The following is a 20,486-nucleotide window of genomic DNA, read 5'->3' as shown; positions in this document are numbered from 1 at the left end:
CTGATTCTTTCTCGCTTAAGCAGCAAACAGGGTTTTTTCTGTTTTGGTTTTTTTTTTTTTTTTTTGCTTGCATTTTTGAAAAGGCCATGTTAGTACCAATTTCAGACAGAGCTGCAGTCAGGGCTCTGTAGTAACATGAGGACCACAGTCTCTTTAGCACATAGTTCTGCCTTCTTGATTAAAGTCATTGTCAAGCTTCACGTGTCATCACCTGAAAGGTTCAAACTCAGATCATCATTAATATCAGCAGGCCTAGACATTAAACAAAAAAAATTACCAGTCATTTTATGAAAAATACTACACAAGAAGAATTATTGAAACAAGAAGTTCAATAACATACTGTTTTCCACAGTGACTGCACCAATTTACATTCCCACCAACAGTGTGGGAGGGTTCCCTTTTCCCCACATCCTCACCAAAGTTGGTTAATTTTAAGGAACAGGGAGTTAACCCCACAGAGTAATAAAGCCACGACCTCCCCCCAGACCGAGGCTCCCCTCAGCAGGAACCAGGATTCTCAGCATCTGCTTCCCCTGCCCCAGCCTTGTTGCTGTAAATGAGCTTCGTAAGTGTGCTCCGGCCAAAGGAATGTCATTTTACAAGTATGTAACGGAAAGTCGTGATCCTAGTACAAATGTTATATTATTGGAGGATACTGCAGCAGTATTGGGAGTGACAATAGCAGCCACTTGTATGGGCCTTACTTCTATAACAGGCAATCCACTGTATGACAGCCTAGGTTCTTTGGGTGTGGGCACCTTATTAGGTGTGGTCTCAGCATTCCTCATCTACACTAACACAGAAGCACTCTTAGGGCGATCCATCCAGCCAGAACAAGTACAACTTGTTCTTACTTGAACTCCTGGAGAACGACCCATCAGTAAGGGCAATTCATGATGTTAAAACCACAGATCTGGGATTAGGGAAAGTAAGATTTAAGGCAGAAGTAGATTTCGATGGACAAGTTGTTACAAGATCATATTTGGAAAAACAAGATTTTGACCAAATGCTACAAGAAATTCAAGAAGTGAAGACTCCTGAAGAACTAGAGACCTTTATGCTTAAACATGGAGAAAATATGATTGATACTTTAGGAGATGAAGTAGATAGACTTGAGAAGGAACTGAAAAAACAAAATCCTGAAGTTTGACATGTAGATTTGGAGATATGATAGACTTGATGGAATGAATCACCTTGGAGGGAGCCTTGGAAACAAGTTTGCCAAGACTACTTTCCCACACTGAAGGGGTCAATGCCATTCAGAAGCCGTTTTGTTTTGTTTTAAGATAGAGGAAATATTTATGTAAAGGACAATTCAACAGTCCACAGAACTAAAACAACTTCTCACTTCTAAGAGACATATTACAAGTTGAATCAATTTGGAAACATGTTTTTATGTTTCAACAGGAAACATTTTGGTTACTTATATCGTTCATAATTTCTCATTTTAGCCTGTCAGTGTGCACTGTACCTTGCAATCATGTTTCCTTTCTTCACATTGGTAAAAAATAAGGGGCATCCGTAAGATTATGATTTTTAATTTTGTTGCCAGTGAAGATTTCACTCCATCAAAACCTGTCAATCTTGAACCTTCTGTCTAAATCTTGGTTTGCAGTTTTTAAAACAGTCACTCCGTTTCAAAGTCTGTCTTTCCTTATAGAATGTAAAAATTATTTTAACATACCTTGTATTTTTTGCCTTGAGCACTAAGAGGAACGCTCTCCTAACCTAGTTATCCATAAATGTTCATTCCAGAAAGGGCTTTGTTACTGAATTGAAGGAAGAGATTTCAGTACACTCTTTTAGGTCATGCTACTTGCCATTTTGTAAGATTTCTCTTCTTTGCTTTTTTTTCCTTATTTAGTTTAATTTTCCTAGTGGTAGGAAATATGAAATAGCCCTAGATGTTTCCATGGGCCAGTGTGATGACTGTTTTTTTGTTTTTGTTTTTTAACTGGCTTCAGTGCCATAATGTGTATTTACTAGGAGATAATGCATTTATAAGCATTTTAACATTCTGTAAAGTGGACTAGAAATATTTATAATTTTACAGACAGGACAGCATTTTATTTTTAATTTCTTTTAAAAGAGGCACTACTTAACTTATGTAAATCTGAACTGTGGGATGTTTCTTGCTTTAAGAGACAGAGAAGTAAACCTCTTATGCGGAAACTTATGGCCATGACTTTTGTATAATATCATAGTCAGTAGTGTGTCTGTAACATGAGTTTCTTGCAGTTACAAATGGGCATTTAGCTTAATATATGATTATAACATTATGTGATAAGTAGCTTTCTAATGATCATAAGGTATCAAGGTGAAAAAACATGCAACTCAGTAAATGAAAATTTAGTGCAAAACTACAACTGTGTCTCCATTCATCAAAAGAATTCATATGCACTTTAAATTGTTCAGATACCAGTGAGAATTGTCCATGCAAGAGTGGTAGCTGGGTGAATAATCTCTTTGCCACATAAGTGAGTGCTTAAGGACCTAGGTCAGTGTCTAAAAACGTATTTAGATTGAAGTTTATGAATTACAGCAAATTATAATGGTGGAAACAAAAAATGAATATTTGATAAAAGGGTTAAAAAGAAAAAGATGCTCTGAGGTCTGAAGCATGTACCTGAGGTAGGGAGACCAGCACTGGTTAAACTGATGAAAGGGAACGTGGAGCTGGACTTGTGAAACCCTTCTGAAGGATGTTTCAGAACCACAAGTGCAGTTACTCCAGTGAAGTACTGCAGAGAGGAATGGTTGCTTGTCTTGGAGGGACCATGAAATCAGGTGCCACTTTGTCATGATGCTCCCAAGGAAAACTGGGAGCTATATGGGTGACCCACTGCCCTTCTGAGGTCATAGCTGTAGTTGTAATTCTGTAGGAGATGGAACATGGCTTCCCATTAGAATAGAAGCAGTCACTCATGTCCCTTCTTTCATCTTTCAAAATGTTGATTGAATGACACTGAAAGCCCAGTACACTGCTAGGCAGTAGCCTCTATAAAAGAAGCTCTGTGGCGGCTTCCCCAGCCTCTTCCTAGCTCTATTATGACAAAACTTGGAAGAAATCAAAAGATGCTTTTTTAACCTAAGGACTGGTGATGCAACCAGGCAAAATGTTATCAGTAGAATCTGTAAGGATGCCATAGCCCTGCCTTAGACTTTATTGTCCATCCAACCAGCCATTCAATAAATGTTAAGCACCTACTGTGTACCAGGCCCTGGGCTAGGCATTGTCCTTGAGAAGATTATAGTCCAACAGGGAGACAGTCACGGAAACAGACTGAATTGTCAGAACTCCTGGTTTCAGGCAACAGAAGCACAGTTCCAAATGCCAAGGGTCAAGGGGGCATGTGTTGGTCAAGGACAGTGAGAAGGGGTTCTGAGCTAATTGTTCTCTGTGTCCCCCAAGTTCCACCCTTCACCCTTCCCTGCTCTGATCTGTCCTGGAAAGCTGGTCCCAGCTCTGCCTCAAAGCACTTCCTCACCATCAGGTGGGTTCATGGGGGGTGGAGGGGAGGTAGGCAGGGAGTTGGCAGGAGATTGGAGGGTGGGAGGAGAGGGAAGTTGGGGTATTTCTCCTGTTTCTGTCCTGCTGGGCTGTGGCTCTGGCAGAGGCTGCATTTCTCTAAGGCCACAGACCCTGCCCATGGATGCTCTCCCCAGGCAACAGCGCTCCCTGCCTTCCAGAAACGTTGCTTCCTCACTTGTCATTCAGATGATCTCAGAGATAGACTTCCTATTCTTGCTAGTCCCTGAAGTGGGAGGCAACTGAATAAGGGTACACATAGAGGAAGAAGAAGGTAGTTAACCAAGGCAACCTATAGACTCAGTGCAATCTCCATCAAAATACTAATGACATTTTTCACAGAACTAGAGAAAATAATTTTAAATTTTATATGGAAACACAAAAGGCCCCAGAATAGCCAAAACAATCTTGAGAAAGGAGAACAGAGCTGGAAGAATCATGTTGCCTGGCTTTAGGCTATATTACAAAGCTACAGTAATCAAAACAGTATGGTACTGGCACAAAACCAGACACATAGATCAATGGAACAGGATAGAAAGCCCAGAAATAAACCCATGTACTTATGGTCAATCAATCTACAACAAAGGAGGCAAGAAAATACAATGGACAAAAGACAATCTCTTCAATAAGTGCTGCTGGGAAAACTGGACAGCTACATGTAAAAGAATGAAATTAGAACGTTCTCTAACACCATACACAAAAACAAACTCAAAATGGGTTAAAGACCTAAATGTAAAACTGGATACTCTAAAACTCCTAGCAGAAAACATAGGCAGAACACTCTTTGACATAAATCGCAGCAATATTTTGTTGGATCCATCTCTTAAAGTAAAGTAAATAAAAACAAAAATAAGCAAATGGGACCTAATTAAACTTAAAGGCTTCTGCACAGCAAGGGAAACCATAAACAAAACAAAAAGACAACCTACTAAATGGGAGAAAATATTTGCAAATGATACGACCAATAAGGTATTAATATCCAACATATATAAACAACTCATACAACTCAACATCAAAAAAAATCCAATTAAAAAACGGGCAGAACACCTAAATATTTTTCCAAAAAGGAAATGCAGATGGTCAACAGGCACATGAAAAGATGCTCAACATCGCTAATCATCAGGGAAATGCAAATCAAAAACCACAAAGAGATATCGCCTCGCACCTGTCAGAATGGCTATCATCAAAAAGAACACAAATAACAAATGTTGGAGAGGATGTGGAGAAAAGGAAACCCTTGTACACTGTTGATAGCAATGTAAATTGGTGCAGCCACTGTACAGAGGTTTCTCGAAAAACTAAAAATAGACCTAGCAATTTCACTCCTGGATAGATATAGATATATAGATATAGATATAGATAGATATAAAATATGTAAAACAAAAGCAGTAATTTGAAAAGATACATGCACCCCAATGTTCACAGCAGCATTGTTCACAATTGCCAAGATACAGAAGCAATCTAAGTGTCCATCAACAGATGAGTGGATAAAGAAGATGTGGTGTATATATATATATATACCATTTTATATGGAAACACAAAAGACCCTAGAATAGCCAAAACAATCTTGAGAAAGAAGAACAGAGCTGGAAGAATCATGCTCCCTGTATATATATACAGCAGAATACTACTCAGCCATGAAAAGAATGAAATGTTGCCATTTGCAGCCACATGGATGGACTTGGAGGGCATTATGCTAAGTGAAGTAAGTCAGACAAAGACAAATGTACAATATTACTTATTCGTGGAATCTAAAACATGCAACAAACTAGTGAATATAACAAGAAGGAAGCAGGCTCACAGATATAGAGAACAAACTAGGGGTTACCAGTGGGGGGGGAGGGGCAATTTAGGGGTAGGAGAGTGGGAGGCACAAACTATTGGGTGTAAGATTGGCTCAAGGATGTATGTACAACACTAGGACTATGGCTAATATTTTGTAATAACTGTCAATGGAAAGTAACCTTTAAAATTGTATTAAAAAAATTGTGCCTACAAGATTAGAGGACAGAGTCTCAAAAAAAGAAAAAGAGAGAGAGAGAGAAGGCAGTTAAATTTTGCTGCAGAATGAAGGGATTTTGTAGGAAAGCTAGAAAGTAAAGTTCTCAAGGATGTAGAAGCCACATGTAAGACGTACTGATGAGGGAGGACTTCCTCCTGCAGGGAGAGAAGGGGGAAGGCAGTGAAGGACCACTGTGGCCTCTGTTAATGCTCTTGGGCGATGCATCCAAGAGCAGAAGCTGAGCACTGCGGGGAGAGTGGTGGGACTCAGGGACAAACCCCCAGAGGAGGTCAGGGCGGCATCCCCACAGCCCTGAGGCTAAGAGCAGGGACCCCAGACCCTGCCTCCTGGGTCGCTGCAGGCTCTGACACTTGTTAGAGTTAAGACCTTGGGGGAGTCGCTTGGGCACAGAGAAGAAGACGCTGGTGACGGATGAGGCGGTGCTGAGTGTCCCCCACTCCAGCCCCCCTGGCGTCCACAGAGGGGGCTTCGGGGTCAGCTGGCTGCTGCTTCGCCGGGTCCCCAGGGGACATTGTGAGGTCACCCCAGCCCAGCTGGACCTTCTCCCTGGGAAGGGGAGGTTCCTGAAATGGGGTACGGGTGCTCCTGTCCTGGACCCCTGGGGGCCTGGCCTGGACAGTGGGAGAGAACGGACCCTGAAGCTCCCCTCCCTGACCAAGTGACCTGAGGGGAGTCTGCACCACGGAGACCTGACTGTGCAGGCAGAGCCCTGAGCTCTTTAAACAGGGCACAGGGCGGCTGAGCCATGCTGTCCTGGAGGCCTGGGCCATGGGGCCCGGGAGGAGCGGACCTCAGGAGCGCAGGTTCCTCACGTGGTGTTGGGTGGGGACCTCCCTGGATGTGCTCCTGGGTCACCTGCTTGCCCTGCGTGAGGTCCAGGTGCCCAGGAACGCACGCCCATAGAGGCGGTACCGCAAGCTCCAGTCTTCCTTACAGAGAGACAAAGGGTCCTTTGATGACACCATCCATGTCAAACATTTGGTTCAGAGTCTCAACTTGAAGGAGAGTCTGACGGGAAATCACGTGCTGTATTAGGAAGCCCAGGAGAAACGAGTTCTATGATAAGTCGGTGCCATAGCACCTGCCCACAGGGACAAGCCCCTACATCTGCCCTGTAAGACACTCCGTGCTTCTGTCAGGAATGGTTGCAGAACCACAGGTCACCGCATGACTCACTGAGGCCTGGAGCTCCGACTTTTGTGGAAACAACAGCGGACATATGACGGGTCCAGATCCAGGGGAAGAGAACTGGTCTGGAGCCTTCTAGCACCCTCCTTACTGCAGAGACGGGCAAACCACCACCTGAGCTGATCTGCCCCAGCCTGGGGGGTCCTTGGACCCTCTCGGAGTCTCTCTGGAGGCCTGCCCCCCAGAAAGCTCAGGTGGTCCAGTCTGAAGTGCCTCCATCCTAGACCCAGAAGCCAGGGCTCCTGGAGATCACTGAGTGCTTGTCAGCGTTGACGTGAGTGTCACCTTGACACTGCTGCTTCTCTGTCTTCTCACCTTTCCGAAGAAAGGACCAGAAGTTACTGACCCTCAGGCTGCAATTTCTCTCCTTATTTTAAATGAAAGAGTGACATACGACACGGTGGCATTCCTGAAATGCATAATTAGAAGTATAACTGGGTATTTACTGTCTAGATCATCATCCCAGATTTGGACACAAGTGTCTGTGTATCTGCGCTTCCTGGGGCCCTTTCAGGAGCTGCCTCTCAAGGACAGACTTAGATGTCTACAGCAAAAATGTTGACGCTCTTTCAGAAAGATGAAGTAGATGCCTGAGTGTGAAAACACACTATTGCATTCCTGGACTATATCGTTGAGACATTTTATCTGACACCCAGGTGGACAATTGTTCTTAGAAGTGAAAGTCAAGTTAGAGGCCATTGTGCCTGGAAATCACCCGTAAATAGAGAGCTGACCTTCCACAGTAGTCAGCATTGACTTGAGTGTGCAGATATGGGGAATGCTCATTTTTAAATGTCTCAGCAGGACAAGAGTCAGACTAGCTCTGCGTCCCAATGCTCCTTTCCAATGACAACTTTCCTGCATGGAGTCTGGGTCTGGTGCACAGTGAGAAGAGGTGTTCCATGCCTGACTGGTTAGATCTGCACGAGATTCTGGACACAGCATCTTGTCTGCCCCACGATAAGCTTCACCAGGTGGTGTCAGAGATCATGGAAGCATGGAAGGGAAGGGCCGTTTGAGGGAACGGTGTGTTTGGACTTAACATTGAGAGGGAGGACGGTTGACACATGGATCTTATGAAATGCATTAAGTGGCTTGTCTTTGTGACCAATAATAAAAGCAATGACTGTTAAGGAGAGTCCAGCAGCACAAAAGCTACTTAAAATATCATCAGATATTCCTTGTGGGCTCTCCTGGTTGCTGTGGCATAAATGTTTTAAAAAGCAATTTGCATCTCCCTTCTATATGGAACTGCCTGTCGTTTTTTTGTTTTTAAATTTTAAGTTTGTAACATCCAGTTACTTATGGATCCCATGGACCTGAAATTCACTTGTTTGAAATCATCTGAGTTATCTTCCTAATCTTGTTGAGGACCACCTGTACCCAGCTGAACTCTCTCTCTCAAATTTAGTCTCATTCATCTTGAATTATGTAGTTATCAATGGAAATGGCTCTCAATGCTTGGAAACATCCTCTGGGACCACTCCTAGGACAGTGACTGCCCCCAAAGTCCACTCCTCTGCTTTCTGCTGTAACAATAGAGCTCCCAAGTTTTAGCGGGATGCCAGTTCTTCCAGAATGGACTACAATTCCCAGCCTCCCTTGCAGCAAGGTATGGTCACATGACAAGTTGTAGCCCATGGGATGAGAGAGGAAATTATGTGTACTACTTCCGGTTTGCCCCTAAAGCCTGCCCGGCCTTCCCCTCCCTTCCCCCGGATGGAAGTGGATGCGTGTCTGGCCATCTTGGATCACGAGGAGGATGAGGATCTGCCAGAGCTGGTGGAGCAACGACGTAGAGCTGAGGCCTCACAGGGTGGGGTCGGCACACTGTGGCCCACACGTCCGGCCACAGCTTATGCCTGGACTGTGGATAACAGAAATTCCCCGTTTTGTTTAAGCTGCTGTTATCCGGGACCCCTGTCCCCGCAGCGGCATTTGTCTCCTGGGGGACGCACCTGCTCACACGCCGAGCCACACAGCCTCCTCCGAGCCCAGGTGGCCTCTCTCCCCCCAGGGAAGCGGGTTGGTTTGTCCTCCATGGAAAGAGGGAAGGACGGGGGCGTGATGGTCCCAGGGTGCTGCAGGAAGCTTGGTCTGGTGTCTGTGGTTCAAGTCCATTTAATCACAGAACGAGTCCTCTTCTTTTCCATCTTCACTTCTTTCCATGCAATGTAAAAGCATCAGATAATGTAGGACACTTACGGAGCACAGCCTGTGGGCCTGGCACTGTGCTAACGTGTCCTGTGAATGACCTCTCTCATCCTCACAGCAGTCCTGTGGGGAGGTGACACTTCCATCCCCATCCTACAGGTGTGGCAACTGGGGCCCAGAGACCCCCCAGTACAGCACAGAGCCCGTAAGGGGGCCGGACATGAGGGCCGGTGGTCTGGCTCCAAAGCCCCCTGACTTTGTGCACAGGGAAATCCTGCCACTGTCCCCTGTAAATGCAGAGGGGGCTGGTACCTGGCCTCTGTTTATGTGCGTTTCTTTCGTAAAATAGGCCCTCAGCCCTCAGTTCCCAGATGGTAATTCCAGAGGGCTTCTCTTGATCATCCCCATTGTACAGGATGTGGGAAACCAGCTCTAAGGGTCCATCGGAGTGCCTGAGAGACTGTGACAGCCCCACCGCCCTTGGGCAGGGTGTGGGCAGCCTGGGCCCACGGCCCTAACCAGCTCGGACCCACCATCTCCCACTGCCCAGGGTGGGGAGAAGGGGCAAGACAGTGTTTAGCACCCACCTGGAGGGCCCTGGACGTGGCTCAGGCAGCTCCTTCTGCTACTTTCTCTTCACTCCCCCAAACCCCACTCTGCGGCCCCTCCTTAGGGAGCAAAGGAAGAGGTCCCTCAACCCAAGGCTCCCAGCCAAGGAGTTGAAGAGAACCTAGGACAGACGCCAAGGATGGATTAGAAGCCCATTCAGACTGATGGCAGGGACCCCGGCAGGGTCTGCTAAGTGAGGGAAGACATACTCCCGCTGTCCCAACAAACCTGCCCTCGGCCTCCACAGGGACCAGAGCAACCCTCTCTGGGGTTCTTCCTCTTCACTCAAGTTAGTGGTCTTCCACTGGGCAGTGACCCTGCAGCCTTTCAACAGCTGGAAGCAGCAGCTGCTCCAGATTCACGAAAGGGCAGTTATGCTCCTGCAGCTTCCGCATGGGCTCTGTGTCCAGGAGGCCGGGAGGGGCTCTTGTCCAGGGAGCTGGGCTTCTGGGCTAGACACGCTCTGTCACAATGCTTGGTTGGGGATAAAAGCACATTAAGTGTGGATCTCAGTCTACCATCTTAGGTGTGCTAGAAAATAACATTTAGGGTTGCCTTTCCGTAACTGAAGCTCATTTCTATTTGAAGCCCCCACTATGTGTCTTTGGTGGAGATGTCATCTCAGCCCATTCAGGCACCCGCCCCCTTTTCCCTGGTGCTCTAAGTTCTGCAAAGGTGAGATGAGCAACTTTTTTTCTCCTTTATATACAAGACCTTTTAAATACATTGATGTGTGTGGCAAATTTCCAGACATAAGAGTATGAGCCGAATCAGAACACGCGAGCCCCTTCCCCTGCATCCAGGGTGGGCTGGGGGATGGGCAGTGACAGCAAAGGTGGCCGGGCCCTGCCCTGCCCTCCGTGCTCCCGACCCTTCACTGCTCACCCCAGGATCTGTTACATACACTCACTTTCTGCCTCGTCAGCCCAAGTCACCGTCTGAGGTGCTGACTGGTGTGTGGGCCACGTGGCGCTGTGGCCTTGTGGGAGGGGCGCCTGGCCTCACTGGGATGTCATCACTCCCATGGGGCCCTCAGACGTCGGTCCTTGCAGGTCTCTGTGATTCCTCCTCCCCCGGGGCCTCTCCAGGACCTCTCTGCCCCTCCCACATGATCTCCGGAGACTGGGGGCCTCCAGCTGTTCCCACCCCCTCCAAGGAGGCCTGGGGACCCCATGACCAGACTCATGACTCTGTCTGGATGCTCCGCAAGGAGCTACTCTCCTGCTGCCCATAAAGGTGCCCACTGAGCTGGGGCCTGGGTCGGGGGGTTGCAACTCAGCCCCAGGTCGGGTGCTGGGTCACCCCAGAGCGGTCTACAGGGCCGGTAATTCCACTATGGGAAGGTCCCCGATACCCCATTGGCAGGATAATACTGTGAGGAAATGACCGATGTTTTCTAGGCTTGGGCTTCTCTTTTACCACTCCCCACTCCAACCTGGTCATTGCCCTGGAGGTTTCTGCTCCAGAGGAAGCACTGTGGGAGAAACAGAGAACAAAGGAATAATATTACTTTTTTAAGGGGTTTTTCTCAAATACATTGTCCCGCTGTGACACAGAGAGACTTGGAAGAATATCTTCAGAGTCAGTTGCTTCCCAGCCCAAATAGGTCAAGATTATCTCTGGGGTGGAGAAGAAAAATAATCCAGAAGAAAGAGGAGAGGCACAAGAAGGGGTCTTGCACCCAACACCTCCCCGAAGTCAGCTCTGAAATGGAGAGTGCCAGTCACCCCAGATAAATTTGGGGTCTGAACACAGAGGGGACTTGTGTTTGCTTCCTGCCTGGGATTCTGGAAGCAGTAACCTCACAGGAGCCCACACGACCAGAGTGAGGTCAGGGAGAGAGGAGGTGGCTGGTGGGGCCTCAGGACAGAGGGGACCCCGGGGAGACCCGTACATCCTGGTATGTGGAGAAGAATGAGGGCACCCAGGTCCTGTAGAAGACAAAGTCCTACAGCAAAGGAAGGGACAGGGCATGAAGAGAGCTGTTCTGGGTCATGGGGTGAGACACTAGGACAGCTGTTCTGGGTCACGGGGTGTGACACAAGGGCAGCTGTGCTGGCTCAGGGGGTGTGACACAAGGACAGCTGTGCTGGCTCAGGGGGTGTGACAGTATCAGACACACTGAACATTGTAGGACCAGACCCTGAACGGGCGTGGGCATGGTCCGAAGACGTCAGCAAGGGTGGTGACGGCTGAAAGTCCCACTCCCACCCCAAGTGACCCCGCTTGGAGGCACCTAAGAGGGGAGGGAGAATGCTCCCCAACTGTCTCAAAAAAAGTCTACCGCCCTGCATTGATACTATTCACCTGGAATTGAGTCTGTTGTTTTCTGCCATTAGGCACAGAGAGGGCTCTAGAGAGAAACTATATTTAGTCATTAAAGAATCTAGTTATTTTACACACTTGAGTTGATGGCTTAGAAATCTGTGCCACTTGAGAGTGCTTTGGGAGAAATGGTTATGTGCAGCGTAACAAATGTGAACTTTGCTTTAGAGCCCAGGAGGAACAAAACCAGTTTTGGTTTCTTCACCAGGAAGTAGTGTTTGCCCAGGACTGAGGAGGCTTTTCTGGGTCTGACACCATCTTGAATCTGGAGGACGGGTGCAGGCGGGACCTTCAGCCACTTCAGGGTGGGCAAAGGGGCTACTCACCCAAGTCCCGGGAGTAGCTGAGCCGGGAGGAGATGGGAGAAGCAGAGGAGAGATGGAGGGAAGAGGAGGAAGAGAGACAGCTGGGCTGAGAGGAGGGTCGTTGGGTTGGGGAGACACAGGTGAGGCCCCGACCCTTTCCTCGGCCTCCTGACTTGGGAGCAGCTTCTTCCTACCATGTGGGAGCAGGGAGGACACTTCCGGTTGGAGGAGGAAGACCCGGCAGAGCTTCTCCATCAGACTCATGAAAGGTGTTGTCATCCGCTGGCTCCTGCATGCACTCAGGGGAGTTTTGTCGTCATCCACTGTGTCCCTGACGCTGCTGATAAATGGCGGGCGAGGATGACGCGGTCCCTGCCCTCTTAGGAAACAGACAGCGGGCAGTAAAATGAGAAGAAGAAAGCCAACACGCTTTTAGATAGTGATAGCTGCTACAACAGGAAAAGGACAGCGGTGAGACGGAGAATAAGGTGGGGACACTTCCACGGGGTCAGAGGAAGTCTCTGTGAACTGACTTTGGTGCTGAGAATGGAAGCAGAGAAGGAGCCAGCCATGTCAATGTATCAGGAGGAACGTTCTAGACAGAGGGAAGAGCAAATGCAAAGTTCCATGAGATAAAGTGTGGAGACTTTGACAAACCGAGGGAACTTGCGTGCCACGAAACCACGTGACCACTGAGCATGTCTGTGTCCCCTCTGCCCCCCCCCACCGAGTGCTCAGAGCTGAGCTGGGGGCCGGGGGTGTCAGTGTGTCGTTCCCACGGGCAGCAGTGCAGCACCAGTGCACCTGCCCCAGGACCATCTCTGCAGCTGGCGTCTTGCTGCTCTTCCACTGTGGGGTCAGATACTTACAGCACTTGAATAAACAGTGGACAACGTCCTTCATTCTTTACACTGCTGAGGGCCTCACGGGAACGTCACCTGGAGATTGAAACGTGCCTGGACCCCCTGACTTATGGGCGGAGTCATCAGACCCTGGAGCAAGTGATGGTGGTGCTTTGCCTGGGGTTCCCTCGACCACTTCCGAGAGCCCCGACCTGTGTGCTCCCTCCAGGGCGTCTCACACCCACCTCCACACCTGTCCAGGTACGGACAGCTGGGCATTCTGGCCAGTACTGCGGCGGGGTGGGGGGCTCCTGGGGGTTCCCAGCAAGGAGATGGGGAGCTGCTTGTGAGAGGGATGGGAGAAGAGCAGGCTTGGGGGAGCAGGTGGGGATGGAGTGTGCTGGCGGGAGCGAATAATCCCCACATTAGGCCATCAACACCGGCTCTCACCGCGAATCTCACACTCGGCCATGAACGCCTTCATCCACTCCGGCTCTTTCCGCTGGTCCCTCCCAGAGGGGAGCTGGGAGCCCTGTGAACACGGGAAAGTCTGCATCTGCATGGACTTAACTCAAGCGCTTCATGGAAATTTCCATGTATCCTGTCTCTGAGGACATTTTTTGAAGCCCTTCCAGCTGCTGAGCCAGAGAGATTGGTCAGGACCAAGTGCGGAGAGCCCCCAGCCCAGGTGAGAAAGGGGCCCGTCAGGCAGGTGACCCGCAGCTCTGAGCTGGGAGGTGGGACTCCAGGATCACACCTGCTGCCCAGCTTTTACCTGAGAGGAGAGACAGCGGAGGGATGGTGGTCTCCTCATCCCAGGGCAGGTGCAGTTTATTTGAATTTGGGGAAGTTATATGCACGGTGGCTGGGACAGTGTCTCACCTCCTGCGATGCTCTGACTTTGGAAAGGCTCGTCCCCAGATCACTGCCGTTCTCCCGGGGAACATGAGGATATGACTGTAAAATGCTTGGGTTGAGGAGAAACCGAGTCCCGAGGTATTATAAGAACTCAAGGTGGAGAAGATGTGGTTTCCCAAAGCAAAATCGAGGTTTGTGTTGGAAGCAGAGGGAACGAACGACACTCAAAACAGCACACGTGCGATGCAGGCCGCTTGTGTCCACCGCGATCGCCGCGGTTTCCACTTGACCACGGCCGGAGGTTGACACAGGTCTGTGAGCACACGTGAACCCGCCTCCTGGGGTCCCTGACGACGGCCCCTTAGAAAGCAGCTCTGAACTCTGGTCCTGCCTGGCCGGGCGTGGCCTGTGCTGTGGGACGTGTCACGTGGAGGTGTCCCCACACTGGGCGAGCCCTTTGTTAAACCACAGAAGAGGAAGTAGGACACCACCACGCCTGGAGGTGTCCTGGGGGTATGAGGAGCCAAAGATGGGAGCCATCAGCGTCAGGTCAGGAATTAGTTTTGACGCGTCACCACCCACTGTTAGGAGGACTCGTTAAAGCTGAACAGGAATCAAAGGGTGACCTGCCAGGAGGGGAATAAAAACCCTGACGACAAAGCAGAGGCTGTGCAGGGTCTCACCGCATCACCACGAGCTGCAACTTACAAACTGCAGTTGGCAGGAGGGGAGCTGGGTCCAGGGAGGCACGGACAGCTGTTTGGGGAGCTCCTCCTGGCTGGTTTTTTTTCCAAGTTGTGACACCTGTTTCATGAACTATGCAGCATGAAGAAGTCGGCAGCAGCCATATAAAATGTGTTTCCTTTTCTGTTGTCAACAAGCTTTTGATATGCAATGTAGTTTCTTCTCCCAGCACAAAAACAATTGATGCTTGGAATGGATTTTTGTTCCTTGGAACTGAGCTGTCATCTCCTGGCAGCATTTGGCATCAAAATATCTACAGTCACCAGTTTCAGGGTTTGACTGCATCTCCACGAAGACAGGTAGGCTGCGCCGTTTCAGTACCGCCTTCTTCAGTCCTCGCATCACAAACTGTGATCCTGCGTTCGTGACTCGTGGCAGCAATGCCCGAGCTGGCAGGAGCTGAGGCCATCCTTGCAAAAACTTTCCACTGTTTGATATACTGTAGGGGGTTAAGGTTGCATCCTGCATCAGTTACAGCTTTTTTGTATGGCTTCAAATCAACCTCAGAAACTACTTACTGTGCGCTTACATAACAGATAAGAAATGCCTCGACAGATGAGTGAATAGGACAGGAAAAAAAACCAAAAAACAAAAACACCTTGAAGATGTCATGGCTGAAAATTTCCCAATTTCTTAGGAGAAAAATTTTTATATAGAAGTTTTAAAAATGCAAATAAAACCGAAGGAGACCACCATAGTCAGGGTGTTTAAAGTCAGAGAGAAAGAACAAATTATGATAGCAGCAAAAGACAAATGACATATACAGTGAAACAACAATCCAATTAATGAGTGAATCAAAAATGATGGAGGCTAGAAGGGAGCAGACATCTTTAAACTGATGAAAGAAAAAAAATAATGTCAACCCAAAATTCTAATTTCAGTGACAATATAATTCATTACTGAAGGTAAAATAAAGACATTTTTTGATAAAAAGAAAACCAAGAGAGTCAGTTACCAGAAGAACTGAACTAAAAGAAACGTAAAGGAAGTTGTTCAGCTGAAAGGGAAATGATATCAGATGGTTTAAATCCCCAGGAAAGAACAAGGAGCATAAGAAATGGTAAATACATGGATAAATGCAAAACCCCTCCTTTTTTGGACAATTTCTATTTTTATAACACATATAATTGACAAAAACTAAAATTATAACACTGTCTTGTGAGCTTTATCATGTAAGCTTATGGGTTACACGTGATGATGATTATAATGTAAAGATAGGTTGTAGTTTTGCCAATTTTTAAAATAAACTTATGGTTACTGGGGGGTAAGGTGGGGAGGGATAAATTGGAAGATTGGGACTGACACATACACACTGCTATATGTAGAATAGATAACTAATAATGACCTACTGTATAGCACAGGGAACTCTACTCAATACTCTGTAATGGCCTATATGGGAAAAGAAGCTAAAAAACAGTGGATATATGTATATGTATAACGGATTCACTTCGCTGTACACTTGAAACTAACACAACAGTGTCAATCAATTATACCCCAATAAAACTTTTTAAAAAGATTGTAATCTAAACTGAATCAGAGTATGGGATAAAATAAAAACTCTCCAAATAATTTTATGGAGTTTGCAATAAGAGTACTCAAAAATGAAAAAAAAAAAAAGAAAAGAAATGCCTCATTTTATCTTCTGGATTTCCTGCATCAAGGTCTGGTGTTACATCTTGAAGAAATTTATCCAGAGTAGTTTGCTCACTATTTTTTCTTTACAGTCAAAATACACATCCAGTTTTGTTGCCTTTATATGTCCTAAGACAGCAGTGCCAACATTTTATGGAGATCAATAAGGTTTTTTTTCCCCTCCGAAGAGTTCTGGCAAAGAACCAAAAGCTGATGTTAGCTGAGCGGTGTTGTCAGAAAGCATCCTTATGGCCCCTTCATCTCCCCGTCTGGTTCCCGCAGTGCTTCTAAGTCGTTTGACCTCATCTTTCTGTGCTCTGTAAGATTCCAGTTCTTGCTAAACTGATCCTGAAACCTCTGGGGATGGACTTCCTTTACGTTTCTGCCAAAATTTATCAACTGGAGTTAAATCATAAGACTTCTTGTTTTTTCCCTAGACCAAACTAGCACCAGCCGGGGAATTTTTCACTCCCAAAGATTCTTCCAGATTAAATCTATGTATGTGGAAATCTAGTACATCATGCACCTAGTACTGATATGTCCAAATATGGTGTAAAGGAGTTCCCAAATCTATGTTTCTGTCAACAGGACTGATGAAGCCTTTGGAAGCTGAAGTGGCCAGCTCCCCAGTGCATCACTTGTAGACAGACTGCTTCTGGCAACTCTTAGATGTTCCTGAAGTTTCTTATCCGGTTTCATTGCTACCATTTCTGTTGCAGTTCCTGCTGAATATCTGGTTATAAGAACAGTACCCAGTGTAACAGAAAAGCAGAAGAGGTTGTCGACATTCCGGTCCATAACAGTTTCCATTTCCACGTCTGTGATATCTGGACTGTTAATGGCACAATATGAAACATTTCCTTATTTTGATTGCATCATACAAGCATATCATTTTCCAAAGTAATAAAATCGAGATACTGATCAAAAACTTTGGCTACTTGTGTAACTTCAGAGCTGCTACTTCTGCATTTGCAATATTTTCCAGTTTACTCCTTGAAAGAGCAGAAATAAAATTTAAATAAGATGATTCATAGGGTTGATTTCAAAGATCTAGAGTACTGGTTTATTATAAAAGGATACAAACTCAGGAACAGCCAGATGGAAGAGATGTGTAAGGTAAGGTATGGGGAAGGGGCACAGAGCTTCCACCCCTTCCCCAAGTGCACGTCTCCCCAAATCCCCAAGTGTCCACCAACCCAGAAGCTCCCACCCACCTTTACTACTTTCCTCCTGCTCAGAACTCATCTCCCTGGGCCAGGCCCTCCAACCCTCACCTGGCACCCCGTCCCTCCCGCCCTGCAGAGACCTGGGCCTCCTCACCTCCACCTGCCTCCCCTCCGCGGGCTTCTCATCAGCAGTGCCTGAGAAACGTCCATCCACACTGAAAACGTTATTTCTCTGCCACACTCACCCCTTAACTACAGGCTACACTTCGTTCTCCACTCACAGAGAACCTTCCAGGGAAAAGCGTGCAGCAGGAGAAGGTTTTCACGTAGCATCTAAAGTGTTCCTCCTTCTGGTGTTGCTGTCGCTGTGGTCGCCCCACCCACCCAGGTGGGCTGCGTGCAGGGGCTCAGGGGAGCTTCACAGGCGGTGCCCCTTCCACGTGCCCATCCTCCTCCTAATAGGGCCCCTCCCCCGTGTTTAGGAACAAACCCCATGCGGCATACTGAGAGTAAGAATTTCTTGTTATTTATCTGCAATTAAATTTGCTAAATGTGACAATTCTACCTGGAATGACTTGGGTATGTCCCTGTGATGTCCAGCTGTGTGTTTAGACGTGTACTTTGGACCCAGACCTGCGTATGTCTTTATAGAAGAGGTTTCTGTAAAGTGAACTATCACTCCCCAGCCGGGGGTCTTCTCCCAGCCCAGGGTCTCTGGTTGGCAGGTGTGAGGGACCCTGTGGGCTGTGGGGAGAGCAGGTGGTATGGGGGTCACGCGGTCCTCTGTCTTCCAGCACACACCTGGGGAGATGCTGACACGGGTCCACGAGGGACGTGTAAGAGGGTGTTCTCTGAGCGTGCGTGTGGTGGCCGGAGTTGGAGGCTTCCTGGGAACGTGGAGGGAAAACGTGGTGGGTGCCCGCCTCGGAGCAGGATGCAGCCCGAAAAACAAGGCAGGCACTGTGCACTTAGCAACATGAGCATCTGGCCAAAACATAATTATTTGTAAAAAATAAGAATTGTCATAAACAGAATGAAATATATAACACAATGCCATCAGTGTGTATTTAACTATATGCCCACAAAACAGCAGTGCACATTTTGCAAGACCACATTAAAGAAAAAAGATAGTCATTAAACACAGATCAAGGAATTTCTAAAAATAAATCTTATGACAAAGTCTCAATAAACATACTCAAATAAGGTAAAAATTCAATAAAAATAAAAAAGATACTAGTAAACACAGTTTTATGATTTCATAAGAGCAGGAGAGGAATGGGCTAAAGGGGAATAAAAATAATAATAAAACCAGATGGAATTCATGTGCAGACCAATGACTCGTACTGTGTGTAGTGTGATTAGTTCACCCCATTTGTCTTGAGGTCCAATAAAGAAGATAAAGACGGAAGCAGTGAAAGAGGGGCTGTTAGACCCACGGAGGTTCCTCCAAGGTGGACATCCCCTTGTCTGTCCCCGTCCCCAGTAAAGGACATCCTGGCCCTGCCCCTCCACCAGCCATTGTGAATCGGGGAGCCCAACTGTTTTAATATTTCCCCAAGGCAGACAGTTTTTAAACATAATTCTCCTGGGATGAAATCATTAATTTAAAAGGGGAACTCATGTATTCTGAAGGCAAGGATAAATTACCTGGGAATTATTCACTTGTAGATCATCTTAGTACATGGAAGAAAACACGAGACACTGTAAAGCTCATGCATGGATAAGACTACTGATGCATTCCGAGATTCACCTTCTACTTGGATGTCTGTGTCCAGTCTACCTGCTGTTTTGATTGAATTTTTGTGATCTCTGCTCTGCCAGTGAGAGATAATGCACGTGCGTTTCACAAGATGGGAGATTCAGGGGCCATTCTCACCCAGGCACGTGCCCAGGGAGGAAGGTGCCGTCAAACAAAGCCAAGTTTTAAAAGCTTCCCATTTGTTTAGTTGTGTAAGTGATGCACGTTGATGGCAGGGAGAGGCGATCAGAAGACACAGGGCGTCAAAGAAAGAAAGTACAGTCATCCACATTCTATCATCAGGAAAATCACCGTTAACATTAATACTGTATCTTTTCCATTTTTTAGAACTTTGTCTAAAATAAGGCACACATATAATGCACGTAATATGTTTAACCTCATTGATACCTAAGTGGGACCATATTAGAAATGACATTCCATCACCTACCGCCATCACTCACCATACTACAGAGACCACTGCACATAAATAATGCAGATCTGCACGACCATCTTATCCTGCAGAGTGTCCCACTGACGCTGTCCTGAAGTTCACTGGACACTTCCCTCTTTTGGTCCCTCAGGATTCCGGAGGCTTCGGTATCATGCACGGAGATGTAATGAGTGTCCTGGGTTGCAGTTTGCCCTTAGCACGAGCCCCAGCAGTGGGTATGCACTGTGCACACAGAAAGGGAAACTAAGACACCAGGTTCCTTAGCTGGAATGCTGTGGGGTGGGGGGAGGAACACGAAAGGGGGGATCCTGCAAGCCGTAACGTGTCAGGGAGATGGCAGAGCAGACGGAGACCAAGAAAGGGCACTAACTACAAGGGCGTTTCTGAACTACTACTGAGCTCACCCTAACCCATGCATATGTGCTCTGTTACTCATCAGCACACCGAAGGCTTTGAATACTGTGCCCAGGGTAGACTGGTGCCCAGGTCCCAGGCTGACCGATGGTTAGAGCACACGAGGGACAGACACACATAGCACTTCCAAGGCTTTGGAACGGAAACTGAACCACAGCCCATGCAACAAAGGCAGGGACTTGCTGCATGTGCCTAACCAGGTCAACTATCCTATAAAACAAGCCTTCCCCTTAGAGTTTAAGCAAGATCCAGAGTCATATAATGTAATATTTAAACTGTTCAGGATACAATCTAAATTATATGCCATTAGGGAACCAGAACCGGGACTTCTCTGGTGGTCCAGTGGGTAAGTCTCTGTGCTCCCATTGTAGGTAGCCCAGGTTCAATACCTGGTCGGGGAACTAGCTCCCGCATGTATGCCGCAACTAAGATCCTGAATGCCGCAGCTAAGACCCGGCACAGCCTAAATGAATAATAAATAAATAAATAAATAAATAAATATTAAAAA

At 47.2% G+C, this 20,486-nt stretch overlaps 1 pseudogene; it reads right to left on the bottom strand.

The window, feature by feature from the left end:
- Positions 1-11,364: 11,364 nt before the first annotated feature.
- On the bottom strand, positions 11,365-17,254 carry LOC132348056 (sec1 family domain-containing protein 1-like; annotated as a pseudogene).
- Between the last annotated feature and the right edge of the window lie 3,232 nt (positions 17,255-20,486).

Source organism: Balaenoptera ricei, chromosome 14 (genome assembly GCF_028023285.1).
Source record: "Balaenoptera ricei isolate mBalRic1 chromosome 14, mBalRic1.hap2, whole genome shotgun sequence".
NCBI classification, from domain to species: Eukaryota; Metazoa; Chordata; class Mammalia; order Artiodactyla; family Balaenopteridae; genus Balaenoptera; species Balaenoptera ricei.
This window is presented reverse-complemented; position numbering and strand designations above follow the sequence as displayed.